At 38.2% G+C, this 20,094-nt stretch overlaps 1 long non-coding RNA gene across 1 annotated transcript in view; it reads right to left on the bottom strand.

The window, feature by feature from the left end:
• The window catches only part of LOC122406631 (uncharacterized), a 42,484-nt gene that overhangs the window by 372 nt on the left and 22,018 nt on the right, over positions 1 to 20,094 (bottom strand). Inside the window, exon 4 of the long non-coding RNA XR_006260030.1 lies at positions 21 to 238. This is a non-coding gene — a long non-coding RNA (uncharacterized lncRNA). The remainder of the gene's footprint in view (positions 1 to 20; positions 239 to 20,094) is intronic.

The raw sequence follows: 20,094 nt of genomic DNA, 5'->3' as shown, positions 1-20,094 counted from the left end.
TTAAATATTTCTATGCTTACGATTTCTTTTCTTAACAGCTTGTTGCTGTTGAGGCTCTTGTTGTCCCGGCTGAGCATCGTCTTCGCCGATCTGCCCGGCTAACTCATGTTCCTGGGGCGAGGGCGGTTGAGCATTGCCTCATAGTCCGGCCTCACCAACGGCCTGCTCGCCGTTGTTGACCCCTTTTGCCGCTCGTATTCGGGTGCGTCGTTAACCATTTTTTCTCTGCTTCAATTTCCTGTAATAAACGATAAAAATTAATATGACGATGGCATTGAGATTTTTTAATTATTTTTATTTATTTATGATAAAAAAATTTAAAGAACGCTTACTTACTTCGGTGGGTTAGTGTGTAGAATTAGTGGATGATTAGTGCGTATAGTGATGGAACGCGGGAGTATGACCCTTTAAGATAGGGTATCAGATTGAAAATTTTTTCTCACCAGGTGGCATTTAATCTCGAATGTTGTCGTTACGTTTATCTTAAACAGTTGAGATAAACACCGTTTTTCTCTAACATTATTCCAAGTTTACACTCAATTAATCCTATGTCGAAATAATATGTGAAATAAATTGAACAGAGATTAAATTACGGCGAAGAAAACATTCATAAGTGAACGTCGTTTACATGAGTTATTTACGTAAATACAATCATCTCGACTCAAGATGAACTTAACAACTTCGGTAAAAGTCATTTTAAATAAAAAAAACTCATTTTGTGTAAGGGGTTTCACTTATAAGGTGGCTAAACAATCGAGATGAACTTAACACATTAATGGCCGTTTCCTTCAATGCGGTTCAAACTCAGATCAATTTTTTTCATATAGTTTTGAGATAGAATGAACCGAGTTTAAACTCAGATTAACGTTGGAGAAAACGGGCCTAAAAAAACCGCCATAAGCGGGTCTTTTTAATAGCTAAATAAAGAAGATTCGTAATTCGAAATGAGAAGTTTAATTCTAAAAGTTTAATGAAGTAAAGTTAAAGCGAACCGAAAAACAACTATGAAATGGGAAATGTACGACCAAGAATAAGCGGGGAATCCCTGCTACGCTGACGTTCACTGACCACTTGTTACCGACAGATGGTAACTTCATAAAAAAATAATCGAATTAATCAATGATGCTATATCTAGTTCTTCTTTATTGAGGAAACATTTCGATCATTAAATTATTATTCTCCTTTTATTTCCTCCAAGTCGAAAGCATTTAAGCTTAAACGAACGCTTTTAACGGTATGAGCGTCCAAGTTATAAACTTGCCCTCAGAATTAGATAGTCTTACCATCGGTCGATAACAGGTGGTCAATAAATCTTGAGACGCGGCAGGAATTTCCTGTTTTTTCCGTTACGTATTTCCGTTTAATTGATTGTTCGTTCACTTTACCTTTCTTTCGCTTCAGTTTTGCAACGTTGCGTTTTTTTTTAAATTAAATGTTGTTCCTAATTTGGGTAAAATGCGAAAGAATTATCAAGAGTTCTCTCACATTCTTTCGCATTTTCTCTTGCAGTCTTTTTTCATGCACTTTTTTATTTTCGTCTCCATTTTTCTCATGTATACTCTAGTACTCTTCCTTTCTTCCGCACCTTCTCCTAATCTCTCATACCCTCTCACACCTCCTTGTTTTGCATTCTCTCGCACTATTCGCTATGTGCGCGAATGCAGCGGCAATAAATACATGAACTAAGGCGATCTATACACGTTCAATAATATTGCACAATTGGTTTGTATGGCGTATGGCGCGCTATAAATTTAAGTTCACTCAAACATTTGTTTAATCATTGCGCAATGTTTCAATACACATTCAATACACGTATTGTTAGTCATCGATATTGCGCAATGTATGGACCGCCTAAAACAGCGTCCTTTAACGCCAAAATTGACCACTGCATACGCTGGTGTCGATTTGACTCCCCCCACCACGACTTCGCACTCAGCGAATAGTGCACACTTTCACACTTTCTCGCTCTGTTGAACCCACCCACTTTCTCTCGCACTCTCTTACACCCATTCACACTCTTTTTCACTCTCTTGTACCTGCTTACACTTTTTCACATCCTTTTGCAATTGCCTTCGCGTTCTTTTCTCTCTGTCTCACGTTCTTTCTCTTCTCTTTCTCTCTTTTCTCATGCAAATTCAAAATTTCTTGGTCGCCTCCTGTCGGAAAAAACCTGACCTAAAATGTGAAAAAATGTTTGCTCATCATAGTGGCTTTGTACACTCATGAAAATTCATAAATTTATTGTGTTTCTTTTTACGAGTAAATCAAGACTGCATTCATTTAATCGTTTTATTAGTTACGGTAATATGTAAATGCGATAACGGTGTTATGTGATAATAGTGTGGACAGCATAAAACACTTTTATTAGATATACAATTTGTAAGTATTCATATAATCGTAACGCCCCTATCCTTTCTTTTCACTCTCATTTTTTCAGAAAGTTTCAATATTTTGACATTCTGAAGTTTCATTTATTTGCAAATGATTGAAGTTTCAAGAGAATATTAGCGTGGGACTGATTTTTGAGAGACGCATTAATGGTTAAAGTGATGTCACAACCGACGTTAAATTTTTATTATTTTATTTTTCTTTTGCAACTTAACTAAAACAAACTCGAACTAAGTGCGCATATCACCTAATCAAAACACCGAATATAACGCATAAACATATCATTACCAAAGACACGTGCCTGACGCAAGTGTTCTGGGTTTTACGAAACTCCCATCCGAGCACTACTGCCCTAAATTTCGGGGATTCATCGATTGATTACACAGATGTTTTTTCCTTATAAGGACCGAAAAATAGAACTCTGAACACTTGTGCCCAAGGTAACGATAACAAACCCCACCTATTTGACCCAAATCTAGCCCTATAAAAAGGCCAAGATTTGCGGTACAAATTGCATTCCGTTCCGTACCTAGAGTCGCGTTTATACTGTTCGCAGTAGTTCGGTTGTCATTCGGTTAGCCGTCTTATACTTAACCTCTGGACGAACTCCAGGTCTTCCGTAGAAGAGAGCGAGTCGACTCCAGCAACGAAGGTGTTAAGGTATTTTTGCTCCGATTCGAGACTTTAAACATTCCTCCAATCGCCTCGACTAGTGACTTCAAATATTTACGACCGATCGCGAAATCTAATAACGACCGCGCATCGACGAGTTGAAGACACCTCTCCGGTAACGTACCACGTATCGTACCGAATCGTATCACTTATTGTAACTTACGCAATATCCAGAATACATAGAGAATCCTAGATCCCTCTATCATATTCTACGATTGTACTTTACTAACACCTTACGTTGTATCACGAACATATAGAGAATCCTAGATCTCTCTATCATGCTCTACTACTGTATTTTACTAAAAATCTATTTTCATTAAAGAGTGTATAAGGAATCCTAGATCTCTTTGTCCACGACTTTTAATACCTTTCCTCAATCGCAACTAGACAAAAGCAAGACTTCTCGAGGTCTCTCAGCGTGCGCCCACGATACTCGAACGAGTATATCTATATAATAACGCTCTGCGTATACATGCTGAATGGAAAAGTCTATGGGACATAGCGTTTGCCGCTCGACGCTCAAACACCCGAACCTTTCCTTCACGCCCCTCCGGACGTGACAGATAAAAATTTGGTGACAGCGGTGGGATACTAGTGCGCTGAACGCTTAATTCTAGTTGCTACTGATGAAACGAAAAACTAACAATTATACACTTTTCAAATAACGAAAATCAAAAAGGAAAAATACATATATCGAATTGCACCAGGAATTAAATAATTAAAATTGAAAACGAAGTATTAACAAATAAAAGGGAAATTAAAAGAAAATTCTTCAAATAAATAAAAATGGCAGAACTTGCAAACATTACTCATCATCAAGCCATCACCGACGCCATGCTCACGAGTATGGGCGAGTGTATGGCCTTACAACAAGCACTCATGCATGTGCCAAGTTTTAACGGCAAAAATATGCCCCTCAAATCGTTTATAGAAGACGTAGAGAATGGTTTCACATTTGTGCCAGAAGGCTTAAAAACGTCATTTTTTAAAGGCGTTTGTTCCAAACTTAAAGAAACTGCTCGCGACGCAGTAGCCGATAAAAGAATAGAATCCGTAGAAGAATTGTCTACAGCTTTGAAAGAATATTTTGCACCTAAGAAATCATACCCATATTATTGTGCTGAAATTCAGTCTGTCAGACTAAGAAGAGACGAAACAGTTCTCGATTATTATACCCGAATAAAAAGATTACGAACAAGTGCTATCGCCGCTTTAAAAGATAAATTCACAGAAGCTGAAGCAAACCGAATGCTACCCATGCTCGACGGAGTAGCATTAGAGTCATTTAAAAGAGGCCTTTCAGACGATCTATTATACGCCATCAGCGTACAAGATCCCCAAACACTAGAAGACGCATTCAAAGTAGTACAACGCATAGAAAGAGACATGGAAGGAGCAAATGCTCGAAACTCGAATTCACTAAGGTACACTCAAATTGATCAAGATCGTGCGCCCCAATATAATAACGGTAACAATGGGTACCGCAGAGTTTCTTTCCAAAACAAAGATAACTTCGATAACAGAAATTCAAACTTCAGTAGAATTTTCCGTCGCGACGCACCTCCGCCTCGCGAACCGAGACCAATGCGCGAAAATTTCCCGGCGCGAAGACCTCCAATCAGAAATCAACCTCCAAGGAATTTTTACAGTTACCCACCAAACGGTTTTTATGGACCCCAATACTATCCGCCGGTCCCCTACGGACCCCCGATGTACCCACCGTACAACGGATACCCCCCAAACTATCAAACTCCACACGGGATGTATCAAAACTCCTTATTCAAACGCGAAAATTCATTCCAAGAGATGAGACCAACGTCTCCCCGACCAAGCAACACATCGGATAATTTAAACTCTCACGACGCCCGTCGAGCGGACGCATCGACGAGCGATCGCCAGAACCAGCGTCCCACTGCCGTGAAATTTCTCACAGCAGGAGATTTGTTAGATGGACCTGTGGACAAGGACGGTCCCCAATAATTACCCTTCGAGCCCCGGAACTCGAGAACGGCTTCGGACGTTTTCTTATAGACACGGGAGCCGACATAAACATAATTAAACTACCTACATTAAAGCGAAGGTGTATAATCGCGGGACACGATTTTCTAACACTATCAGGCATAACGCCCGACAAAATTCAAACTCTTGGCTCTACGGAGTTAACACTTTTCGACAAACCCGTTAAATTCCAAGTCCTCAACGAAAATGCTGCAATCCCTGCAGATGGAATAATAGGCATTGAGTTTCTTCAAAATGAAAAAGCAGAACTATCCTTTCACCATAATACATTAGTCACTACGTCAAAACCTATAACGCCTATCCCATTTGAAAATTTTCCCGAAAATGTAATACAAGCTCCAAACACAACATTTAACATAAAACAAAATAACGAAGGATCAACCTTTATCCTCAGAGCCAGAACACGCATGAAAGTCCCCATCAAAGTACTAAATCCAGATTTAAAAACGGGATTCCTCCCTAGAATCCAGACTCCTGAAAATATTTTTATGGGAAACGCAGTCGTCACGAATGATAACGGGACGTGTTATATTTATGCCATCAATTCTTATGAGGAAGATGCCCAAGTAGACGTGCCCCCTCAGGAATTAATCCCATTTGAATACTACGATTCCGAGGATTTTTTCGAACCCGCGAGTGATGGAAGCGCAGACGAAAACCCCATAAATAGAGATCAAAGAATACGCGAGAGCCTCAGACTAGACCACCTGAACTCCGAAGAGAGACAGCATGTACTCGACTTAATAAAAGAATACCCACATCTGTTCCATCTACCTGGCGACAGACTACCTGCCACCACAGAAATTAAACACAGTATTCCCACCACAGATGAATTACCCGTGACCATACGTCAATATAGATTTCCCCCGGCTCACAAAGAAGAAATCAATAAGCAAATCAATAAGTTACTCGAAAACAAAGTTATCGTAAACTCAACTTCCCCCTACAACTCTCCGCTATGGATCGTGCCCAAGAAACCCGATTCAAAGGGAAATAAACGGTGGAGAATGGTAATTGATTTCCGTGAACTAAACTCGAAAACTATAAGCGACGCGTATCCGTTGCCAAACATCACCGAAATTCTCGATAGACTCGGAGGAGCCAAATATTTTTCAACCTTCGATTTAGCTAGCGGCTTTCATCAAATTGAGATGGATCCTAAAGACAGACAAAAGACTGCCTTCAGCACCCCCAACGGGCACTATGAATACGCTAGAATGCCATTCGGACTTAAAAATGCCCCTGCTACGTTTCAACGCTTAATGGATAGAGTCCTTCTCGGTTTGCAAGACAGCGAATTATTCGTATATCTAGATGACATTGTAGTTTTTGCCTCGTCTTTAGAAGAACATGGAGTAAAGGTTAGGAGACTTTTTAATAAACTCAGCAACGCGAAATTATCATTACAACCGGATAAATGCGAATTTTTAAATACCGAAGTGATATATCTCGGTCACATAATTAGCGACGGAGGCGTACGCCCCGATCCTAAGAAAACGGAAGCTGTTGAAAAATTTCCTGTTCCTAAAACCGTAACAAACGTCCGACAATTCCTCGGTCTAGCTGGATATTACAGAAGATTCATAGAAAATTTTTCTGAACGAGCCAAACCTTTGAGTGACCTACTAAAGAAAAGCAGTGAATTTAAATGGGGACCCGAACAACAAGAGGGATTCGAATACCTGAAAAACGCCTTGTGCTCATCTCCAATACTACAATATCCAAACTTTGAAGAACCGTTTATTCTAACTACCGACGCTTCGAATTACGCGATAGGCGCAGTATTGAGTCAAGGAAAGGTTGGAGAAGATAAACCGGTAGCTTACATGTCAAGATTACTCAATTCAGCAGAAAGAAATTATAGCACGACCGAAAAGGAATGTCTTGCCGTTGTGTACGCGATATTATACCTAGGGAAAAAAAGGTTGGGACAAGTACATTGATGGTCTCTTGTTTCTGGATGACATAGAAAAAAGACTCAGAACCAGGAAAAAAATTCTATAGAAATAATAAACGAAAAATTGAAAAGTTCAAAAAAATTTAACAAAAATAAAAAATAATCGAAAAAAATTCTGTAAAGAAAAATAAAAAATTTTCAAAAAATTCATAAATATTGGACAAATGGAAAAATGTACTATCCAAGTTACATGCAGTATAAAAATGTATGATATCAATTGGAGGCCAAGTTTTTATTGATAATTTGGAATATTTATCCAACAAATCGGAAACTTTAATTGAAATTTATGATAATTATTTTCAAGAAAAAAGTTAATGAAAAAAAGTCATAACGGAAGTTACGTGCAGTACTAAAATGTTATTCGAAATATAATCTCCGGCGACAAATGAGCGTTGAGAATCCTTGTCGGGCTCACAACGTTTTATCAAAATTACTAAAAAATGAATGAAAATAAAATCATTAAAAATTCACATGAAAATCATTCGTTACTTCAATAAGCTACACACTTTAAAGAATCGATTCCCCTCCGACTTTCAGGATCTCCTGGTATTATTCACAACATTCAACTTCGATTGGATCGGTACAAATTATGTTCAAATACGTCTTAAACGTACTTGTCCGGCCCATCACTTTTTATTCAAATTGCTCATTCGAAAACAAATCAGGACTGTTCTATAATGACAAATATAATAAAATCGATAGAAATAAAAATAATATCTCCAAGTAATTTGAACTTGATTGTTCGCAAGTTCGTATAGCAATATCCACTTCTCATTTTCTTCAGTGAACACATACCATTCGGTAAGAACCAATGAAAATGAGAAATAATCAGGCACATTACTAGAAATTTTCGAACCTACTCAGCCATGAAATGTTTTTTTTTTCTATAGTCACGTACACATTTTGATAAATATCACTAGTCGAGTACGACACGTGGATTCCTGGAATTTGGAGAAAAATGATTTTGTTGTGAATTATGACTCCATACAATATAAATAGATTAATCAACTTCATCTTTCATTTTCGTTTCATTTTGACAAGAGTGATTCGAAGGAAAATTATTTTCTCGGGAATTACTGTTCCTTAATATTAACACATGCATTAACTTCGTTTTTGATTTGTTTTCGAATGAGCAATTTGAATAAAAAGTGATGGGCCGGACAAGTACGTTTAAGACGTATTTGAACATAATTTGTACCGATCCAATCGAAGTTGAATGTTGTGAATAATACCAGGAGATCCTGAAAGTCGGAGGGGAATCGATTCTTTAAAGTGTGTAGCTTATTGAAGTAACGAATGATTTTCATGTGAATTTTTAATGATTTTATTTTCATTCATTTTTTAGTAATTTTGATAAAACGTTGTGAGCCCGACAAGGATTCTCAACGCTCATTTGTCGCCGGAGATTATATTTCGAATAACATTTTAGTACTGCACGTAACTTCCGTTATGACTTTTTTTCATTAACTTTTTTCTTGAAAATAATTATCATAAATTTCAATTAAAGTTTCCGATTTGTTGGATAAATATTCCAAATTATCAATAAAAACTTGGCCTCCAATTGATATCATACATTTTTATACTGCATGTAACTTGGATAGTACATTTTTCCATTTGTCCAATATTTATGAATTTTTTGAAAATTTTTTATTTTTCTTTACAGAATTTTTTTCGATTATTTTTTATTTTTGTTAAATTTTTTTGAACTTTTCAATTTTTCGTTTATTATTTCTATAGAATTTTTTTCCTGGTTCTGAGTCTTTTTTCTATGTCATCCAGAAACAAGAGACCATCAATGTACTTGTCCCAACCTTTTTTTCCCTAGGGGAAGTTTACGGTTTGATATCACGCCTTTTTTCTCAAAAGTTCCTCATTTATGTTATGACGGTTATAGGATTTTAGTATAAATTTCTATGAATTATTTGCTTAGTATATTTTTATAGATTCCATTCTCATACGAACAATTTTTATGGGATAATCTTTTTCATGAAATTATCAGCAAATAAGGGACCATAAATGTACTTTTCCCAATCTTATTTTCCCTCGGTATGATGTTTGGCTTATAAAGTTGGTTTCCACCATAGAAAACCAATTTTTCGTAAAAATTGTAGTGAAGATATTTCGTCACAAGACTGCCCTTGAACTTGGCGATTTTTTTCCTTATACTCTAATATGTTATGCCTATTAGGAACTCAACAGCATAGAGGAATCCGGGATGATAGGCCCGAGAAATGAATTTCGGTTTATAATGTTGGTTTCCACGTAAAAGACCAATTTTTCTTCAAAATTGTACTGAAAATATTTCGGCACTGGTTTGGTCTTGGACTTTGGTGATTTTTCTCCTTGTCTTCTAATATGTTTTGTCTATTGGGAACCCAAGAGCATGAAGAAATGCGTGTTGTGGGCCGTAATATGATTTTCGGCTTATAACGTTGGTTTCCACGAAATAAGATCTATTTTTCGTCAAAATTGTACTGGAAATATTTCGTCACCGGTCTGTCCTTGGCCTTTGCCGATTTTTTCCAAGTCTTCATACCAAGAAACAACTGACGTAAAGATTTCCTTAATAGAACAGATTTTATTTATCCCTTTTCTTCAAAATTCAAATGAAAGATAGATCAAATTCAAGACACGAAAAATCCAACAGATTTGCCCACTTTGAATGTCGCTTTTGCATTCTGAATCTAGAGATTTCATTTCATCCAAAACGTGCCCCCAATGAAATATATTTCCAAAGTTTGCAAGTGGCCGCTGAGATCCAATTATCCACAGTTTGATAGTTGCTGAAAAAAAGTACCTGAAAACTTCTAACATTTATTATGCCAGAACTCAAAGCAGCAAAAAAAACTAAGCGAACTTAATTCAACAGAGCAACAGAATTCAAAGACGTTTAAGGTACCTGCATTGGTTTTGGAGGAAAACCATTTCAGAACAATTCAGAAATGAATTTAGAAATTCGAAAACTCACAATGGAGTAGAAAAAGGAAAATTGAAGTATTTAGAAAAGCGGAAGACTTTTGTGATAAATTTTCTAGATTACATGATACGGTTGGAGTAAATGATTTGAATGATTGGCACACATGCTGCAACACAGAAATATCAAAGTTTGGAAGTATTCGCTGTGTATCAGTCATACAAACTTCAATACTATTTGAAAAGGAACACTTAAAACCTTGCCGAACCAAGTTCCATTACATATTACCATAATCAAAGATAAGGGGTGATCCGTCGCATATATATTTATCCACAGAAATTTCAGAGTCAATGTATCTGCGCGATGAGCTTCGAAGACAGCAATTTCAAATCTATCCATAAATGAGCAACTGAAGACTTTTATAATCAATTTTTTACTTCATATATATGTTACAGTTAGAGTCAAAATGTAAAATGAATGGCACAGTATTTAAATTGTATAGTTTGCAGATTTTTGCAGTATGTCAATGATCCGAATTTACAGCATTATAATGAAAAGTTGTCAAAAGTCATGATATTACATTAAAATGACATAGCGCACATTGCATTCAGCAATTCTGTAAGTTTCTGGGGATGTTGGTTGGCATTATATTTGATCGCATCCAAAACTGAGCAACAGTAGACTTATTCGAATGAATTTTTTTTATAATAATTCCATATTTGTAGTTTGCAAAGTGGAAATACTCAACATACATGTCATTCCATAAGTTTTGTTATCAAAATTTGTGTTTGCATACAGCATTCCCAAGATACGACTTTTCATATCATCAGCAAAATAAGCATCCAAAGACTTTTTGGAAGAAGTTTCAAAATTTATTACTCGACAGACCAGGTGGAAAAAGTATAACAACACTTATATCAACACCAGAAACTGTTTTAAGAATCTGATATATAAAATGTGCGATTGATGATCATAGTCGGAAACCACTTGAATCATGTTACCACAATCAGCATGAAGAAATAGTAGAAAATTATAGGACACATATTAGGCAACCATTTAATACTATGTATCGATCCGCTGCAAACCGATGGAGTCAAAACAAGGATCGGAAAGAGCAGAGCCAATCTCAATAGGAAGCAAAATGTGGGAATATTCAAAAATACCGATGACACAAGAAATAAATTAGAAAACATTTATTCGATTGGAGTTTCTTACATTATATATATACTAACAGTTCCGTGTGTTCTTGTTTTATTAATTATCAACCATAATATTTCAGATCGCAAAAAGAAAATTTGACGTTATAGGTTGACGAACATTTTTTCTTACAACTTCCAGACCTATTTTGATAAACTGATTTGCCTTATTTATATTATTCACTAACTATGCGAACGTTTGCTACATTTGTCCCACACTTCGTAACGTCAAACCCCGGCCGGTTCGTTACCACACAGCTATCAAAGGGAACTCGTATATATGACCTACATTATTACACATGATATGTAATCACGCAACTGATGATATATTTACACTGGACAATATTCCGCGAACTCTGGTTTAATTGAAAGATTATCTCAGTTGACACTTATTTCCAATCGAACGAAATAATGAAATCTTGAAAAGTTTCGTTGACATATATATGAACCGCGCATTTTTTTATATGTTTTATTTGCACACACAGATCACAGTCTACATTTACGCGGCCGCTTTTATACCGGTTTAGTATACCACAAGTTTTAACAAAATATACATTAACCAATTTTCACTAACCATTTTCATTTATTAATTAGAGTCCGCACACAACAGCACATTGGGGATCATAACCTCACCTGTCAAAATGACGTTCAGTATGAAAACAAGTCTCGGGTGGTTTCGGATGTGCGTATCGATGTATTGATATCTTATAACCTATATTCACAAATGATATAAATGATAAACTTATTTTCAGTCAAACGAATTAATGAAATCTTAAAAAGTTTCGTCGACATGCACCGCGTATTTTTTTATTTTATTCTTTTTCACACACCAGACTACATTTACGCGACTGCTTTTATACCGGTTTAGTTTAGCATTCCACAGGTTGTAGTACTATGCACTTGGTTAGATGACGAAAGTTTTTTTTATATATTCCACACGCATTCCATAATGACAAAACTCCGTTTGTTTATACGATGATCGAAAACTGACACATGGTTTATATATATATATAATATTTACGGAGTCTGAGCGCGGTCGGGGTAAGACTCAAAAGTTAGAAGGCCTAAAATGGCGAACAGGCATTCTGTATAACGCATATATAGATATACAGAATGCCTGTTCGCTATTTTAGGCCTTCTAACACTTGAGCCTCACCCGCGGTCGGCCTAGCAGCTGGAGGAGCCGACATCGTTGAGCCAATCAGAATGCGTAGAGGCAACAACTCTACTACCACTAACTACGTCAAAACGCGTATACGTATACGTCGAACTCGTGATGTGTCAGTAACTTTTGCATAATCTTGAGCCCGTGCAAAGTTTTTTCTCAGCAATTACGCCACCGATCGTGTTGATTTTGGGCGCAATCGAAAGAGAATTTCTTAATTAGCTGAAAGTTCAATTTTCAAAGCCTCAGATGACTCATAACTTCGGTAATTCAAAAAAATCACTTGCCAATTTTACCCCCACCACGGCGAATCGTTTTATTCAGAGAAAGTATACTCGGCAAGAGCCTCGGGCCAGCAGACGACAGGGCTGTCAATGTACTTGTCCCGAGACTCTACCGAGTCTCTTGATTTTAGGCCATATTTATACGGCCGACCCTTCACTCTCGTTAGTGATCATGAACCTTTAAAATGGATCGATTCAGTAAAATTACCCGTCCAAAGATTGATTCGATGGAGAATACGACTACGAGAATACGAATATACTTTCCTATACAAACCCGGACGACTTAATTCAAATGCAGATGCACTCTCTCGAAACCCCGTCGTCCCAGACGCTACCGTGTTGCCTATCTCGTCAGCGGCGAGAAAACCAACTACAACTGTAGCCCCTCGCAAAGCTGCCGCTTCTAAACCATCTATAAAAATAGATCGATTGCCCGAACGACGAGGAAAACCCTTGCCAACAGTGCTAGAAGAATCAAACGTACCCGGTAGTACAATTGCTGAACGAGTTAGGAATCGTAAAATCATTAGTAAAGCACCACCGGTAGTCCCAGTAAGAGTACCACCGGCACGGACGAAGTCCGCCGCAATGAAAACTGCTCCCGCTCCAAGCGCCGAACAAAGACCCCCGACCGCGCGGGCTCGAAACAGCGCTTTCCCGAGCCTCGCCGAGAAGAGAACCGTTCCTACGACAACAAAGAAATCTGTAAGCGCTCCACCTTTGAAACGATTCACCGACGCTTTAAAATTTGCATTCGATATAGACCAATCATTAGAAACACCGGATACCGAAACTGAAAGAGCATCGGCACCAGCGTCAAAGGAAGCTATCGTAGAAATAAACGACGGAGTCAGACCGGACGAATACTGGTGGGACTCGACCCGAGGAAGCAATGAAGCTAACATTAATTGTGGCACACAGACTGATGAAGTTACCGAATCCGAAAATGGAAATAATGAAATCGGGAACACGCGAGACTCGTTGATAACTTTCAGACATCCTGTAAGTAGATCAACACCGGCCGTTATACGCAGCGACGAAATAATAAGTAGCGAAGAGGAACCCCGACAGCCTATAGCATGCCCGCCATTAGAATTTGGTAATTCAGAAAGCGAATCCGAAGGAAGCCATACCGAGATAATAGAAGAAATACCCGCTAGGGACCCTGAAAAGATCGCTTCCCGAACAATACCTCCAGAACTATTTTATCCAAACATGAAAAATGACGATCAACTCTTGCAAATAACAACGACTAACGAAAATTTAACTTACCACAAGGGCAATTACCTACACTTCATTTCAGCCGATTGCGAATTTACGACAATTGTTTCGCGACTACTCATTGAAACCGACAAAATCGACGCGCAAGATATAAAATTTAAGAAACCGAAACGTAAACAAGTTTTAGTCACGAATAAGGGAAACCATAAAATACTGAGCGCGGTACTCACAAATAAACATTTTGAAACGTTTTCCGTTCAGGAACTCAAAGAAATATTGGCCACAGTAAAGGACACAATAAATAAATACGAAATTAAAACTTTACGAATGTCGAAACCCGGAGATATGCTAGAAAATTTCAGCCAATCCTTTATCGCTGATTTACTAGAAGAATGTTTAAACGAATGCGACTGCACAATAACTATTTGCCGCGGAAACGTAACAATACCTGATGAAGCTATACGTAAGGATATAATTTCAGAATACCATGAAAGTTTAATTGGGGGACACAAGGGTATTACAAAGACATACAAACGTATACGCGAACGATTTTACTGGCCAAGCTTGAAGGAAGACGTCACAGAATACGTAAGAACATGCCCGGAATGCCAGCAACAGAAATTAACTCGAATAAAAACCCGTGAACCAATGATTATTACTGACACACCTTCCGAATCCTTTGACAAAATTTCTATCGATACAGTAGGACCATTACCACAAACTCCCAACGGAAACCGTCACATTCTAACCATTCAGGACAATCTGACAAAATACTGTATAGCGGTCCCGATACCTGATATAAAAGCTGAAACAATAGCCGACGCCCTCGCGCGAAATCTAATCGTTCAGTTCGGAACTCCAAGAATAATCCTGAGTGATCAAGGTAGATCATTTGTTGGAAAAATATTTCATTACCTCGCAAAAATATTCAAAATAAAACATTTGACCACTTCCGCTTATCATCCTCAAACGAATGGTTCTTTAGAACGAAGCCACATAGTTCTGGCCGAATTCATTAAACATTACATAAATAAATTTGAGGATTGGGATAAATTAGTTCCATTCGCTATGTTCTCATACAATACATCCGTCCACGAATCAACCAAATTTACGCCGTTCGAATTAGTATATGGAAGGGCAGCGCGAATTCCAAGCTCCTACCCTCCACCAGAGAAAACAGAAACTTACAGCGACTATTTATGCGAGCTCACTAGCCGACTTGAGGACATGAGACAATTAGCTTCGAAATCTCTAATCAGATCGAAACACCGCTCAAAACGATATTATGACAGAAAAATACACCCCGCCAACCTTAAACCGGGCGATATAGTGTATGCAATAAAAGAACCTAAGAAAGGGAAATTCGACAGTTGTTACGTCGGCCCTTACCAAATTTCCGAGCTACTAGACCGCCACAACGTCATATTGGAGACATCAGAGGGTAAAAGACTTTTGAAACACGTAGACAAACTCAAACCATTCAACACAAGAGAGGGAGACAGTGATACTTCCCTGCGCTAAGACGGAAACCTTCGGAAAATGAGATGCGATGCAGTACCGAAAAATTCAAACTAGGCGAACGACCTGGGAAACAAACAAAAGAGAGGAAGTCTGTCGAACGCTATATCTAACAGACTCGAGAGCGCGAACTCTCGAAAACGTGAAAACACCTGGGCTAACTAACTCACCGTCGAAAACAAAAAAAAAAAATTTTTTTTTACAATCGCATCACACGTGCGGAGACGTTCCACGCGCCTCCTAATAACATATGCAGAGAAGGAAGGAAAGGAGAAAATTTTGAGCGAAGACACGTTACCAACGCTCTATAAAACAAACATTAACTTGCATCATACCAGGGATTTGAACGGTATGCCTAATAACCACATATGTAACCTGCTGCACCAATAGCCCTTTCGAAATTTTCTTTCTAAGGTACAGGTTAATAACCGAGCTTCTTATCATATATCCTCCAAGGAAGGGATAAAATGAAGTATATAAAGCAATAAAATTCTCGATCACACTCAGTATCATCAGAAATTTTCCAAGCGACACATCATATATCAGTCATACACAAAGTTCACGAAGCAAAATCACTCAATAAGTACAAGTCATTAATTAAATAACCAAGTCCACAGTAAAACTTCTCGTCGCGTCTTCAATCAACAATACAGATTCACAACCGCAGGTATCTACACAACCAACTCTGAAAATTTTGAAAAGGGAATCAATTATTTTACATATTTCTTGAGGAAACGAATTGATGATTTGCCCAACAGTTGAAATCACCAATAGCGTACAACTAAACTAATTTAACCATTGTAAAAGAAATATCGAGAAGTAAAACATCAGCAGTCCCAACCCTTATACCTCAAACCCACGAGTTACGCTGCAGAAACGTTTGCACACTCGTGGTCCCATCTCACCGTCAAGATTCGTTGCAGAGACGTTTGCACTCTTGACCACCTTCCTGTCCGAAACACGGGATTTGCTGCAGAAACGTTTGCACTCCCGCGAATCTACCTTTCGTCAAGATTCGTTGCAGAAACGTTTGCACTCTTGACTACCCTCCTCTCCGGAATACGGGATTCGTTGCAGAAACGTTTGCACTTCCGCACCCCCTCTCCTAGATTTTCGTCCCACAAAAGTGCTGGCGATAATTACTGTCGATATTTGCTACAATGGGTCAAAGGAAACGCCGCGCGGGAAGAAAATACCAATTACGAAAACTCCACGCGCGACTAACTAATCCAAACGCGGATCACTACATTTATTTCAATAATCCAATTTTACAACCGAGCCTTAACCGAAAACCATCAATAGTTTCCACAGAAATAATAAAGTCAAAAATTCAAATAAATAAAAATACTCCAACGACGAAACTATTTGACCGTAATAATCAAGAATTTGCATACAAGGACAATACAGCCAAACCGAGTCACGAGGAAACCAACATTAACACACAACCACCATACACCCTCACATCTTAAGCGAAAGAAAAAGGGAACACCCAATAACCCACTAACAATAACGCTTGAACAACATCAAAACCAGTTTTGCTCGAATCTCACATAAATTTATTTTCTTTTAGACAAAAGGATTTTACTCGGATTCGCCTTTTATTAATTACACTCGGACTAAAAGATGCATGGACTTTCAAGACACATGATATCCAATAAATCATCCACCGCGCAAGAACCTATTATGAACCAATGCACGAGGTCCATTTTACACGCACAGAATGGCGACTTACCGCCTTCATAGATTCAAAACCATTCGAGGATCACCAACCGACTTTGTCTAACGTACAAGTGATGCAGCACATATGCCGATATCATTTGGAAGATCGCCTCGCATAAATGAGAGCAACAAGGACAGACCCGATATACCACAATGGCCATTTATGGAGAAATAATCCTAGCCTCGGGCTTCTTGATCTACTTGCTGCGATCACCCATCCTATGGTACACCCAAAGAAACTGCACCCGACGTCGAAAAATCGCATGACCCGTCGAAGATGACGACGACGATCAACCTGAGCAAGGAGAGCCGCTGCAGTCAACATACAAGAAAGAAGACAACTACGATGTTCCACCCACGCCCCATCCGGTCTTTTTCCACGAGATGTCAACACAAACCACCGTCTGAAACAAACCACAATCCACGTATTTCGTATTTTACATATATACTTACCTCAACGTCCTAGTTAATAAGTCTTTTACCTGATGTTTAAACAATATTTTTTAGTGTAAAATCTTCCATTCTTAATTTTAGGTATAAAATTTATGCATATCGAATTCTCAGATACTTCCAAATTCAATAATAGTTCAGGCAAAGCATCTCTACCTACCTCCGCACCATTCATCCCAACTCTGGCCGTAATACACGTCGTAAACTCACCTCGAATCTCCACTATGGCATAGGCATCCTTAAAATGCAAGATCATTTGCATCACCGAAAATTAAAAGACGCGACTAAGATCGCTCAGCGTCGTCAAAAGAAAACGAGTCTGTCGTCCATAAAAGGGACACGCAGAAACCACTGAACGTGGAAGTATATCTATACCAGGGTATATATATATATATTCCACTAGTACCCTCTCGTTGCATCGACCATTCAGCCGTCTAAAGCCTGAGAGAGAGAGGAATAATATCACTAATTACGTGCCACAAAATCCACAAATACCTATACCCCTCGCTCAACCCAAACTCCTGACCTATATAGGATGCAAGCCTTCTGAACCAACAAAAATTTAACCCTTTACCATTACCATTCAAACATATTTTCACATGTTTTTTTAAAAAAGAAAAAAATATTCAATATGCATGAATTTACAGACACCGAGGACGGTGCCTAATCTAAGTGGGGAGGTGTCACAACCGACGTTAAATTTTTATTATTTTATTTTTCTTTTGCAACTTAACTAAAACAAACTCGAACTAAGTGCGCATATCACCTAATCAAAACACCGAATATAACGCATAAACATATCATTACCAAAGACACGTGCCTGACGCAAGTGTTCTGGGTTTTACGAAACTCCCATCCGAGCACTACTGCCCTAAATTTCGGGGATTCATCGATTGATTACACAGATGTTTTTTCCTTATAAGGACCGAAAAATAGAACTCTGAACACTTGTGCCCAAGGTAACGATAACAAACCCCACCTATTTGACCCAAATCTAGCCCTATAAAAAGGCCAAGATTTGCGGTACAAATTGCATTCCGTTCTGTACCTAGAGTCGCGTTTATACTGTTCGCAGTAGTTCGGTTGTCATTCGGTTAGCCGTCTTATACTTAACCTCTGGACGAACTCCAGGTCTTCCGTAGAAGAGAGCGAGTCGACTCCAGCAACGAAGGTGTTAAGGTATTTTTGCTCCGATTCGAGACTTTAAACATTCCTCCAATCGCCTCGACTAGTGACTTCAAATATTTACGACCGATCGCGAAATCTAATAACGACCGCGCATCGACGAGTTGAAGACACCTCTCCGGTAACGTACCACGTATCGTACCGAATCGTATCACTTATTGTAACTTACGCAATATCCAGAATACATAGAGAATCCTAGATCTCTCTATCATGCTCTACTACTGTATTTTACTAAAAATCTATTTTCATTAAAGAGTGTATAAGGAATCCTAGATCTCTTTGTCCACGACTTTTAATACCTTTCCTCAATCGCAACTAGACAAAAGCAAGACTTCTCGAGGTCTCTCAGCGTGCGCCCACGATACTCGAACGAGTATATCTATATAATAACGCTCTGCGTATACATGCTGAATGGAAAAGTCTATGGGACATAGCGTTTGCCGCTCGACGCTCAAACACCCGAACCTTTCCTTCACGCCCCTCCGGACGTGACAGTGAATACATAGAAGTAATGTTTCTGAGTGAGTCATATTTTGATTGCACTACAATTATAGCCGATAAATTGAATATTTTTCGATTTCTGATAATGAAGGAAACAAATACTGTGCATGCATGATTCGAATGATATTGACTTTTCTGTAATTTACATTTATCTCCAGGTAAATAACTGTTTTGATCAGTTCACTATTCTTCCATTATCAAGTAAGCCTCCGGTTCTGTTTCTCCAACGTCCTGGACCCTTCTATTTCTGATAAAAGGTAATTTATTTATTATTATCTAAATAGATCAAATAACAAGTGCACAGCTCAAACCTCCATAGTCTTTACCTCTTCATTAAGTATACTCTTTTCAATCGCCCCTTATGCTAAATGCTCTAATGTTTCGAGCATTTTTCATCCAATTTCTAGTGTTCACCGCACCAAAGCTTTTGTAGATAAGGAAAATCTATGTGCTTAAATTATTTATCAATGTAATGAATCAGTTGCTATATAAACCTGTCAAATCGCCAGGTACTATATGAGAAGTTTATTTGATCAGCCTATCGATGAAAATTCTCAGTACCGCATAAATTCAAGTTTAGTAATTTGAAGCTGGCTGATCAAGGTAGTTGACTGTGTAGTCGGAACTCAGCATTACCTTATTTTTATTCAATCGCCCCTTATGCTAAATGCTTTAGTGTTTCAAGAACTCTTCATCCAATTTCTAGTGTTCACCGTACCAAACTTTTGTAGATAAGGAAAATCTATGTGCTTAAATTATTTATCAATGTAATGAATCAGTTGCTATATAAACCTGTCAAATCGCCAGGTACTATATGAGAAGTTTATTTGATCAGCCTATCGATGAAAATTTTCAGTACCGCATAAGTTCAAGTTTAGTAATTTGAAGCTGGCTGATCAAGGTAG

The sequence above is a fragment of the Venturia canescens genome, chromosome 2 (genome assembly GCF_019457755.1).
Source record: "Venturia canescens isolate UGA chromosome 2, ASM1945775v1, whole genome shotgun sequence".
In the NCBI taxonomy this organism is placed as follows: Eukaryota; Metazoa; Arthropoda; class Insecta; order Hymenoptera; family Ichneumonidae; genus Venturia; species Venturia canescens.
The sequence above is the reverse complement of the archived record's forward strand: the minus strand, read 5'-3'. Positions and strand labels throughout refer to the sequence as shown.